The sequence below is a fragment of the Lissotriton helveticus genome, chromosome 3_1 (genome assembly GCF_964261635.1).
Source record: "Lissotriton helveticus chromosome 3_1, aLisHel1.1, whole genome shotgun sequence".
Classification (NCBI taxonomy): Eukaryota; Metazoa; Chordata; class Amphibia; order Caudata; family Salamandridae; genus Lissotriton; species Lissotriton helveticus.
The window spans coordinates 546,166,600-546,179,853 of NC_136061.1; the positions used below are offsets into that span (position 1 = coordinate 546,166,600).

The following is a 13,254-nucleotide window of genomic DNA, read 5'->3' on the forward strand; positions in this document are numbered from 1 at the left end:
TTCGCTCGGCGATTTCGGCGGCACATGAACAGATAGACGGTGCCCCGGTTGGGGAACATCCCCTGGTGTGCAGGCTCCTTCGGGGGGTACGTCTTGATTTGCCCCCGGAGCCAAGGTATTCTGTCCTTTGGGACGTTAATTTGGTCCTGAACCTTTTCCTTTCTTGGCAACAGAATAGATATCTTTCTCTGAAAGAACTATCGGCAAAATTGGCCATGCTATTGTGCCTGGTGTCGTGTCGGAGGGTGTCCGATGTACGTGCTTTGGATATCTCAGCGAGAGTGTTCTCTCCGGATGGAGTTACCTTCACGGTGGGTCGTCGAACGAAGTCCGCAACGAGATCTATATCTTACCCGGCCTTCGTGGACGTTCCCAAACTATGTGTGGTCCAGTGCCTAAAAGCATACGAAGATATGACTTTAGAACTTCGTCCTCCGGGCGAACAGCAGCTCCTGATCGCACTGCGAAAACCGCATAAGGCGGTATCCTCTCCCACCATAGCCCGTTGGGTACGGTGGATATTGCAAGAGGCTGGCATTGATACCAAGCAGTTTGGAGCTCATTCGGCCAGAGGTGCTATGGCCTCGAAAGCTTTCTCCTTGGGAGCGCGTTTGGAGGACTTAATGCGTGCTGCAGATTGGTCCTCGGATTCCACTTTCAAACGGTTCTATTTCAAGCCAGTGGTGGATATTGCTAGTTTGGTGGTCGGTCAGCTTTAAACAAGCATAATCTGAAGCCTCCGGTCCTGACATAGAATCGAAATTTGCCTAGCATAGTAACGGTAAGTTTCAATTCTATTAAGGACACGGAGGCGAGGATTATCCCACCCACTCTCCGGCGGAGATCCCTCCCCGTATTGGTGTAAGTAAAGATTCTTGAAAGTACTTGCTTCTAACGTATTGGTGTAGTAACAACACTTGAAAGTGCTTGCTTCTAACGTGTCGGCATATTTATTGTTTCTTGCCTTGTTCAAGTCACTTATGAACGTTTGCGGCGCTGACGCTGTTGCTTTTTTCCTTCCAGGTAACGAATCTAAACAGGATCGTGGTTGATTTGGCGTGACTCGCGCGAAGAAAGAGGAGGGGATCACAAGATGGATGCCCTACCTTAGCGCAGTGGACACTATGGAAGGACTATGTTTATGGACTGATGGGAGTTGTAGTTTATCCCATGTGTTTGATGTTTTTTAAGATATGTTTATCCCAGTGTTGAGTGGTATGGCATATCCTTTACAAAGTTTTGCTTTTCTGGCTGCTATGTGTTTTCTGTTAATAAACAGCGGAGAGAGAAAAGCATAATCCTCGCCTCCGTGTCCTTAATAGAATTGAAACTTACCGTTACTATGCTAGGCAAATTTCGATTCTCCATTTCGCTGGGCATTATTGGCAGGATGCTGCTCTCTGTGCCTTGTGAATTGTGGATGTGAAGATCCCTGCCATTCCAGGCCCGGGGTAATCCACCATTGAATTGATAACTGTAGGGGAACCCTCCCCCCGGGGGTCCTAGTTCAGTTCGGAAATAGATGCCCAGAGATCCTCGGTGTGCCTTATTTCTACTGTTTCCTTTCTCACTTTGTCATGCGAGTGTGCACCAGGGCAACAACGCTTGGGTGCAGGCTGGGTTACTGGTTTTGTCTTGCACTGCTGCCCTCTTCTGTGGCAGGAGGGTCCTCTTGACCCAGGCTACTGGAGGCTACAGTTTAACTAAGCCAATTACATGCAGAAGAACCTAGGTGTTCATCTTTAGGGGTGAAGTTTACTCTTATTTTCCCAAAGATTTCTACGAGGATTGCAGGAAGCTGCACTAGCTTGTCGACTACCTCCTTGCACGAGCATAGGGTGAAGTTGGTGTCCTTGTTTGCTTGCACTCTGGTAATAGGTATGTTTAATTTATTTAGTTTCTCATCAATGCCAGACACAAAAACTGCCATAGTGTTAAGTAAGTCCACCTGAATATCCATTTGGTTGGCATGATGGTTGAGGGCCATGACTGTGGCTTGCATAGACCTCAGAATGGCTGCTCACAGCGTGTTTGTTTCCAACGAGCAATGAGTGTCGGCACTGATTTCTTCTAACCCAGCCAGGCCCCTTGCGTTCCAGGCCGGGAGGGTTGTGATCCCAGTGTCCGGATCCTTCATTGAACTAGTGGGGCTATGGTTGTCCTCTGGTATGGTCAGCCCTAGAGTATCCTTGAATAGTGGGAATGTGCAATACTCGGACTGAGTGCTCTTTAGACTGCCCAAACAGTGTTTATGTTCTTTTGCATGGGCTTACTGGATTGGTTGCTGGACCACTGTAGTCCCTACCGCCTTGGGGGAGTCACTGCATTCTAAGGCGGGCACGTCCTTGATGTAAGGCGGAGGGGGTTGATTCCTTATAACCACTATATTGGGGGATAAAGGAACCGAGGAAGTTACTGTCGCAACTTGGCATTTGATATGCAATTGGGAGCTGAATCCCTTATGAGACCCTGCTCAGGAAGGAATACCTATATTTGTATCGCCAGATTGTAGCACCACTTTATAAAGTAGTGTGGAATTCTACCATTTATCCAGAGACATGGATAGGATCCCACTGTTTTCCCCATCTACAAGAAACGTGATCACACTGAAATGGCTGAATTCTGATTGAAAGTCTTGCAGAACCCTGATGCTAAAAGATTTGTAATGTAAAATTAGTTTTGGTAGAAGCTCACGCATGACTGGAGGATGCAGATCTCTTGCCAATCTTTAAACTGGTCCAAAAACTTCAAAACGGTGGCAATCCTGTCCCTTGCATTTCCTCGACGCAGCAGTGTGAGGACCTAGCCACCTTCTTTATTGAAAAGGTGAGGAAAATCTACAACACCTTTCCACAGAATTCCCCTGATCACACTAAATCCCCAAATGTTTCCTTTAAAGGCACCAAACTCTCATGTTTGCCCGCTATCTCTCATGGAGATCTTGTCAAACTCTGCAGAAGGGTGAAATCAGTCGCCCCTTCAGATCCCATGAGACCGGCCCAATTTCTAGAGGCTCTGGACTTTTTTCTCCCATCCTTAGCCACACTCCTCAACCTCTCCCTCTCCTCGGCAACTGTTCCTACCTGCTGGAAACAGGCATGGGTTACCCCCATTATTAAAAAACCGACCCTGGACCCTACAAAACCAGAGAACTATAGGCCCATTTCACTGCTACCCTGGGTATCCAAACTGGCAGAGGCTCATGCCAACGCAGTTCTCTCAGACCATATGGCCCAAAACAACATCTTGGACCCTTCCCAACACGGGTTCCGGCCAGGGCACAGCACGGAGTCCGCCCTTCTGTCCACCACCGAACATCTACGGAAGGTACTAGATGCCAGTCAAAGTGCTGCGCTGATATTACTTGATCTCAGCGCAGCCTTTGACACGGTCTCACATGACATCCTGCTGAGCCGCCTGGAAGACATAGGGATCAGTGACCTGGCCCTGGAATGGTTCCGCTCTTTCCTGTCGGGCAGATCCTTCCGTGTCTCAGCACCCCCGTTTATCTCCCAATCTCATCCTATCGGCCAAGGAGTTCCGCAGGGATCGGCTCTCAGTCCATCTCTTTTTAACCTGTATGTACAGCCTCTCGCAGCAGTGGCCAGAGAATGGGGCCTCACGCTGGTGTCGTATGCCGACGATACACAGCTAGCAATCACCCTTACGGAGGCCCCCCCAACCTCTGCCAAGAGATTCAGGGATGGACTGGATGACGGGAAACTGTTTACAACTCAATGCAGGGAAAACTGAGGTGCTGCTACTCGGTAAGAACACCAGCTGCTGGAATGACCACTGGTGGCCATCTTCGCTCGGCCCCATTCCCCAGTCTAAATCCCTGGTAAAAAACCTGGGAGTCTGGCTGGACTCCTCGCTGAGCTACCAAACCCACACCAAAAAAGTAGCAGCTACGTGCATTGGCTTACTAAGAAGCCTCAACCCCATTCTTGTTTTTTTTTACCCCAAAACACGGCAGCTCATAGTCCAATCCATCATCCTCTCCCGGCTGGACTATGCTAGCGTCCTATTGCTAGGCGCTAACAAAGCAGAGACAACTAGGCTGCAACGTATTCAGAACTCTGCGGCCAGAGCTATAGTGGGTCTTCCTAGGAGATGCTCCGCTAGAGCCACCATACGAAGACTCCACTGGCTTCCAGTGGAAGCACGAATCCAATTTAAGGCCCTTACCACTGCCTTCAAAATTCTTAGAACGGATGGCCCTGAACTCCTCCGCCCGCTTCTCCCACTCTACTCCCCCCAGCGCAATCTGCGCTCGCTAGGTCAACATCTAGTAGTGGTCCCCCGAACAAAACTTTGCCGTATCGGGGGTCGCTCTTTCAGAGCCCTGGGAGCTAAACTTTGGAACTCCCTTCCCCCGAACATCCGTCGGCTTGAAAATCTTTCTGCTTTTCGCAAAGCAATAAAAACCCACCTCTTCCCACCTAGACCCCTATCCCCCTTCTTTCTCAGTAGGTTTGCTATGGTTTTCAGCGCCGGGACGCCCCGGGGCAGCTGTTGCGCTTCAACAAATCCTAACATAGTTCAGATGAGCTTCTGGCACGGAAAATCGATCCTAGACAATATTATGTCCGTAGCGCTGAAGATCAACAAAAACTTTACCACTAAGTTACTCCTTCATGCATGTTTTCTTGACAGTTCTTCGTCTTTTTATCACGTTGACTCGGGTTTAATGTGGTAGAAGCTTACTAAATGGAATAGTAATCAAGTATTCCTGAAAGGAATTGAATTTCTCATATCAGTACATGAGTAGGCATGCATCAGGCAATGGAAAATGTTTAACTAAGTATTGATTTAACCAAGTATTAAAACAGAGATGTGGTTAAGCACACTGTTCCAACTCACATATAGGCTGGCTAGTCCAAAATAGCCATAACTAGAGTTAAAAATATTTGGGTGTCTGCTTCTCAACATCAATCAGGTCCAATATGTGTCTTTCTTATATTCTTTCAAAACCTTAGAGGAATGTACCTAGTCCAACAGCCTTGTCAATTCAAGTGGTAGCAGCTAAAGTATTCTCTGTACTGATTTATGGTATTGAGGTTCCGTGGTTTTTGGAACTGGACTCCATTTTGTTTTGCGTTGTTCGAGACGCCACTTTGTGTTGCCCTCACGTAGGCCATAGGGATAAACGAACGAACGAAGTTGCATGGGCCTTGTTGTTCATGTACATATTAACGTGGGCCTTTTCGACTTGCGAGTGAACTGCAAGATGCTGACCCCTTCATCTGAAACTGACCCTTCCAGAAAGCTAGTTTCGTTAGCTGATAGTAATCTGCGAATCCAATCATTGTTCAGGATATCGTTAGCCTTTAGTTTCTTGCACATATCTTATCCTACTCTATATCTGAATTGCTCTTTTCTTTATGTCTTTTCGTTACATGGGTAGTGCTTTCAATTATGGGTTTGTCCGGCTTTTGGTAATCGAATTTGGGACAGTCCTAATAATTAACTTGTGGGGTTGGTACAATGTAAAGTGAGCTTTTTGGAATGTGATAATGTATAGAAATGTGTTTCTATTGGTCAGAATTTGCCGCAATGGGTGTGCATTCGTAATGGGTTGAAACTGTGCATAAAAGAAGATGTCTTGCTCTACGAAAATTGAGCAGGTTCCTGAGTTGTACACCGTGTTGTATTGCTTGGTTCACTGTTACTAGCTGCAGCTAATAAATTTGATCTCTGACGCCACCTAGAAGTATTCCGTGTCTCTGTTTGCCAAGACAGGAGAATCCGAAGACATCGGCTGTGTCCTTGGCACCGCCGGTTCTGAAAAAGACCCGGCTCTTCAGTATAATGACCCACTGTGAGAAAATAAACCCACTTCTAAATATATGTCAAAGTAGCTGTGTTTGCAGAGTATATGCTACTGGCAATTCTATTTTCGATCTTCTAATTAGGTTGGGATATGGCTAATTAAATATCTCTTATGCTTGCAGTAGGGCTCTTCCTTAAACAGATTTTTAAATTGAGCAGGGCAGACAATAACAAGTTGGAGAGGCCTATTGTGGATTGAAAACTCATGTCATATTAGTTGGATGTTTAATCCTTGGATCTTGCATACAAACACCTAAATATGAATACTTGGGATGCCCGAGACAAGGTAAGACCCTTTATTGAATTTTGAAGTAGAAAAATAATTAATTAATCAGAAAGAGTTGTCCCCCACAAGCTCTGTCTGAAGATGTGATCACTTTAGCTAATATGAAAGGCTTGAGTTACTTGAGTGGGATTTTGCCTGCTTTGGCACCTCCGATGAAGCCACTTAGGTTCTTGATAAGGGATGTTGCAGTATTCAGATACAAGTGGGCAGGTACTTAGTGGATTTGCAAATGTTGCGGGCGGTATTTATGCTGTTTTTCACCATTGCTGTCCACAGCATGTACTGTGTACCTGAAAGAATACTTTAGAACAAATTATTTATATTTGAACTAAGATGCACTAAACCTATTCTTCAGAGGAGTCACATTTAATGTGTGCCAAAGTAAGTAAGGGTGCCATTTATAATATGGTGGGCATCCGACCAGGTCAGAGGAGGACATGGCCTTCACTACCTGGGAGGAGGTTCACCCATACAGTTGATGCATTTATTCACATTTGTATGAGTGGGGCCTTGGCAGGCAAAATCCTGGAGGAAATAAAATGAGTAACTCAAATAGTACAATAGTGAGAATCACACAAAGGAAAAATCAGTGACCTGGAGTCCCAGTGAAGGACAGGCCACATTCCAAGGGTTTTCGACAGAGAAGTCAGCTGAGGCTCTTCTATCAGAAACCTGGCTATTCCGCCGATTTGAAATGGGGTGCAGGGAACCATGTGTGTGGCCAGGTGGAAGACAATTAATGGAAATGATCCCAACCTGCCAAACACAAAGTGAGGTCTTTATTTAGAAGAGCATGCGTATGAGACTATCAATAAAAAATGTAGCAACTGGCTTGCTAAACTCCCAATGTGATTGACTATTGTGCTTAAGAATATTTTGAATGATGTTACTCAGTTGTAAGTGGTCCTTGTTTCTAAAATACATTTTCTGATACTTATTCTGCTGAGAAATATATGACCATAATGTACTGTTTTGTTTGTTCTTATTTCTTTTCCATTTAACTCTGTGTAAATTGGGGAGCATGGGCCAGATGTACAAATCCTGCAATACCTCAAGATCACAGAGTTTGCACCACAAAAGGGCTTTTTACAATGTATAAATCACCTTTTACAAGTCCGAAAATCCTTTCCAATTCGTAAAAAGGTTTTTGCAACCTTTTTTAATGAGGAATAAGAGCGACATAAAGTGAGCCCTCCACCTATTTATGAGACAGAAAGGAATGTATCAATCATTTGTTGCTGATTTTATGATCGCGCAAATTAACGATCAGTTACAGTCCCCCAAATTGGGGTGGTAAATAATCTGCAGAAGGGAAGCTATCCCTTTGGGCAGATCCCCCTTTGGGACTTGTGCTAGTGGCGTCTAAGGGAGCAAGCAGCATTTTCCACTGCCTGCTCTCCCAATGTCTTCCCAAACTAGACATTTTTTTTAACAGAGGCAGATATCCCTTAAGCTGGAAAAATGTATCTCGTTTAGGAATGCAAATACAAGGACTGAGGTCTACTGTCAATGGTATGCCTCCAGCTCTGCATTTGCACCTAATCACAGAGGGGGCTAATTAAGACCTGCCTAATTAATATTCATTAGGCGTGTCATTTTGTGGCTCCCCGTGTACAAATCAACTATTATTGTATACATTGCACAGAAAATTACATCCCGTTTTTAAACCTGTTGATGTGCAATTTGCATACCCAGGGTTAGTGAACGGGGATGGTACATCTGCCTCCATGTTCGGTAATTCTGAGGCACTCTGGTGCTGCTCTACATAAGGTCTGTAGTCTTGTTTTTATTTTTTCCAAGTGGTTCTTAATTTGGTTTTACATTATAAAAATGAGATAGTCACCATCATTTTAGGACTACTACATCAATTATCGGTTACATCTCTCGATGCTTACATGTGTCAGTGGGACACTTACTTGTTTAATGAACTTCAACTTGGCCACGGGGGTCCAACTTCGTATGCAATCTAGTTTTTATAGGATTCAAATGACGTAAGTCTCCATGACTGACACTAGTTTACATTATGGCCAGAGTCATTGTTATTAAAAGCAAGTTATTATTGCATATTTTAAGATGTTCTGTTTGTTTTTTACAGGGTTTGTAACCGTTTGTATTAGCTACAGCAATTATCATACACACCTAAAACTAGTGGAAGTATTTTCCCTGCCCTCTCTCTGAGCTTGGGACTGGTACTACCCTACAGGACGTAATGGCAACGCTGAAGATGATGCAATCATCGATGGGCACTATATCAACAGATGTCTCCTTAATAAGGGCGGACTTCACGAAGATGTCGGAACGGCTCGTATAAGTGGAGAAGACAACCACCGGGCTCGTAAGGGACACGTCGGAGCTTCAACGAAAAGTTCTGAAATTAGAAGAAGACAACGCCGCACTGAAATCCAAACTGGACGACCAAGAAGGCCGCTCTAGGCGCAATAACGTGCGTCTGGTTGGTGTACCAGAGACCGAAGGCGGCCCTGCCCTGGACCTCTACGTTGAGGACCTAATACAAAATCAGCTCCAACCCAAAGGATTATCGAACTTTTTCTCGGTTGAACGAGCCCACCGAGTACCCGGAGGGAAGGCCAAACCAGGGGCAACCCCCGTCCCATCCTGGTAAGGATCTTCAACTTCAGAGACCGGGACGCCATTTTACAAACAGCACGCACACGCCTGCCGATCAAAATCGACAACTCAGAAATTAACTTCTACCCAGACTACACGGCGGCGGTGGCTCAACAACGAAGGGGCTTCACAGACGTCAAAAGGGAATTGAGAGCACGTGAACTCAAATACTCTATGCTTTTCCCAGCAAAACTACGCGTCGAATCAGATGGAAAGACATGGTTTTTTGAGTCACCACGAGACGCCCTGGATTGGTTGGAGGGATGGAGGCCAGCCAAAGGACCCAGAAATCGTGGTCCACAACGCGGCAACGGTAATGGAAGCCCATGGATAACCGATGAGACGGAATAGCCGAGAGGTGACGCACGACAGAACCGGCAGACTCCTCCCGACACTGAAAATGTGGCACCTGCCTATTGGACTGAAACACCTGAGTTCACTCCCAGTCAAGGTGAAAGAGACGCTTCAATGGCGAGCAGCTGGGAAAACATTTATCCTCAGACGCAGGTAGCCAGCCATGGTAAGATTCTGACCGCAGGAACGCGGGCCGATGCAGGTAAGACATTCTGATCTGGACAGACACTGCATGGTATTAACGGAGAAAGGGACTTGGCAGCGGACACAGAAGTCTCACCCCCACGAACAATACCTATGAGTTGGGACTTTAAGCACTCTGCTCAGTTGGGGAGGTGGAGGGTTCTTTATCCACCGGGCAGGGAGGCAGGGAGGGGGGATAGGGATTTACACATTCCAAGTTTGACTTGTTTTTGTTCATTGTTACTGGCTTGGACATTTTTCTCATGTACACATGCAGCATGCACTCAGGCTCTTCTTTACACATCTCGACACATTACCTCGAACGTGGCACGCTCTAGGTAGACGCTTACTGCTTAAACAATACACCACACCCACCTTATGCCTAAAGTCCGCACCAGATACTGACTGGTTCACAACCCCACCACGGACACAGCAGTCAGCATCAAAGTTACACCTGTACGTCACACACCATGACGGAACACGCAATACCAGGACTTGATCCCCTAAGGGGAAAATTGGTATCCCCCCCACTGACAATCATTTCCTGGAATGTGAATGGGCTAGGTCATAAAATTAAACGGGGACTGGTCCTACAGCACCTAAAACAATAGCCCTCCTACAAGAAACACACCTGACAGGCATGACGACTAAGGCACTGAACCGATGGGGCTTTAAAATGGTCACACATTCGGATTTCTCCACCGGCTCCCGAGGGGTCGGCATTCTAGTCAACAAAAGTGCCCCGCTGCTAATCCAACGTACATGGGCGGATGACCAGGGACGCTTTGCGGCAGTCACATGTCAATGGGAAGGACGAACCTATAATATAATAGCAGTATATATTCCCCCGACACTCCATCAAGGTGCCTTCCAAGATCTGGGGAAATTCCTACTCGAGCTCCCGGAGGGCGACCTGATCATGGGAGGGGACTTTAACGCAGTACTCAACACGGCAATAGATCGCCAACCTCCGTGACCCTCAGCGAGACCCAACCAACTCTTTAGAGAATTTCAGGATGCAATGGGGCTGGTAGACATGTGGAGACAAACACCCAAATGACCGCCACTACACATTTCACTCAGGGGCCCATAACAGCCTCTCCCGAATAGACTACATGCTAACACTAGCGATACCACCTGAACGAGTGACGGCGATAGAACATTTACCAAGAGGAATATCAGATCACTCACCAGTTCTACTTACCTACACTACACACCACACGAGGCGACAGAGAATATACCCAATTTACCCGGGTTATTTAAAAAACCACAACATTTCAAAGACATTAGACACTGCAACTACACACTACTTTGAAGAAAACCTATCATCAGTCGACTCTCCCTCGATCCTCTGGGATGCCTTTAAGACGGTCATTAGAGGGCAGGCCAACTCCACCATCACTAGATATAAAAAAGATTAAAGGGAGACAATGGAAGCACTAGAATCAGCAGACTTGAGAGCAGAAATAGCCCATGCAGCAAACCCCACAGACGATACGACGCACACGCTCACTATGGCATCGAGCGAATACAGAACCTATGCAGAAGAAATGGCCAAAATTAGACACACAGACACGCTACATAACATTTACGAACTGGGACACAAAACGGGGAAAATGCTAGCGTGGCTTGAAAGGAAAGAAAGAGCAGAAAGATGGATAGCCCAGTTAGCCTTACCAGATGGCACGCATACTACCTTCCCCCAACAAATAGTGGAAGAACTGGCCTCCTACTACGAAAACATATACACTGCACGGGGTAACGTGACAGAAGAGGACTGCATAGACTTCCTACACGACATACCACTCGCCGCTATCTCACAGGAGGATGCACAGGCGCTAGAGCGTGACTTAACAGCGGATGAATTGGGGAAGGCACTGGCAGCATTACACACAGGCAAAGCAATGGGACCGAACGGTCTGCCGGTGGAACTATATAAAGCAATGGCACGATAGCTCATCCCTAATATGCTTTCCATGTATACTGACTGCCTATCACAGGGTACATTAACGGCAAATCAACGATTGGCCACCATCGTCGCAATTCATAAACCTGGCAAACCGCCCGACCTGACGTCCTCATACCGCCCGATCTCGCTAATAAATGCAGACGCGAAAGTGTTGGCGAAACTGCTGGCAATACGACTGCAACCACACCTCACAACATTAATTCACTCGGACCAATCGGGCTTTATGCCCGGGCGAAACACATCACTTAACCTGCGACGTCTGAGTGGGGTACTCCACCGCATCCCTGACCTCCGAGAGGAAGCAGCCATTCTCTTCCTGGACGCAACTATGGCTTTCGACCTTGTAGAGTGGCCATTCCTTTTTGCAGTGCTCAGGAAGATGTCCATGTCCATGTCCATACGTCACGAACGATAACCTTAGGTCGCGGTACAAGACAGGGGTGCCCCCTATCCCCTCTTTTGTTTGCTCTCATTTTGGAACCGCTGGCGGTGATAATAAGAACGGACCCAGTGGTCCGCGGAATCACCTGGGAAACAGGATGGGAAGACCGCATCTCCCTCTATGCCGACGACGTATTAATATACCTTATGTCCCCGGCAACATCCATAGTAGCCCTATTAGACATCCTCAAGAAATATGGGGTAGTCTCAGGATATACAATAAATTGGACAAAATCGCTCTTATATGTGTTGCACGGTCGAATGCCCATGCTCCCCCCAGCCTGTCCACTGCAAACAGTAACCAGAGGTTTCAAATACCTTGGAATCTATGTCACTCCGCATGACTCCGTCTTTATGGAAGAGAACCTGCAGAAACCCTTGCAGAGGCTCAAATCAGATGTAGCGCACTGGCGTTCCCTCCCGCTGACACTGTTAGGGAGAGCAGCACTCTTTAAGATGCTTTCGCTCCCACGGTTCCTTTATGCGTTACAAAACACCCTATTCCCGGTCCCTATTACTTACTTTAAGGCAATAGACGCAGAAATATCTTCCTTACTTTGGGACGGAAAACTGGCTCGTATAGCAAACTCCAAATTAATCCGTAGCTGGTACGATGGGGGGATTGCGCTACCAAGTGTCAAATTATACTACTGGGCTACACAGCTAACAGTAGTCAACCAATGGCTACACGCCCCTCACAATGACCCAGCCTACAGCTTAGACAGGACTCTACTCCCCACAGACCAACTGATGAAGGCCCTATACACTAATAAACGGCGTCACACGCTTACTGGCCCTACGGCTCACACAGTGAAAATCTGGCACACAGCTCAGAGAGCCTTGGGCTGGGAGGGAGTGCTCACATTGGCCACCCCACTCTGGGACACGCGCCGCCTTGGCACCTTGGCTAACACCAAGGGATTCAGGCAGTGGGACCTCATAGGTATCTCGAAGATAGGTGACCTGTGGAGTAGGGGCGACATCATCACATTTGAAGCCCTGCAAGAAAAATACGGAATGGCGAGCACCGAGCGGTACCGCTACACGCAAATTAGACACGCCTTGAAAGGTGCCATCCCACCAGGAACGACCCTGGTTGAATCCTCCCCACTGGAGGATAGACTCCTCACTGACCATCTTGAGAAGAAAGCAATTTCACTAACGTACCGCAAGTTGATAAACAATCTTCCAGACCCCACGGTGGTCCTCCGTAGCAAGTGGGAAGTGGAATTAGGGAACATAGAAGACGAAGACTGGTTATACGCACTTGCTTCGGCAAGAGACGCCTCCATACCGTCTCGGCTAAAGCTCATACAACTGACGATACTACACCGAATCTATTATTCCCGCGCTCTACTACATAAATTAGGTCACGTCCCAGAGCCTGGGTGCCTCAGGGGTTGTGGACTCCCGAGAACATACTTTCATATACTGTGGGACTGCCCCAGGATAAAAACATACTGGTCAGGGGTGCTGTCGGAACTCTCAAATGCAAGCGGGGTAGAAATACAACTTGACCCACGGTGCTGTATATTAAACATTTGGCCGCCCACGGATCTAA

The 13,254-nt window shown here is 47.0% G+C and overlaps 1 protein-coding gene and 1 long non-coding RNA gene across 5 annotated transcripts in view; one reads left to right on the forward strand and one right to left on the reverse strand.

Annotated features, from left to right (window-relative positions):
* Positions 1-1,276, forward strand: part of LOC144822671 (uncharacterized) — a 119,860-nt gene extending 118,584 nt beyond the window's left edge. For all 4 annotated transcript variants that reach the window (XR_013608663.1, XR_013608665.1, XR_013608666.1 and 1 more), the window contains one exon: positions 1,024-1,276. This is a non-coding gene — a long non-coding RNA (uncharacterized LOC144822671). The remainder of the gene's footprint in view (positions 1-1,023) is intronic.
* RFTN2 (raftlin family member 2) overlaps positions 1-13,254 on the reverse strand; it is a 409,447-nt gene that overhangs the window by 38,700 nt on the left and 357,493 nt on the right. The window lies entirely within an intron of this gene.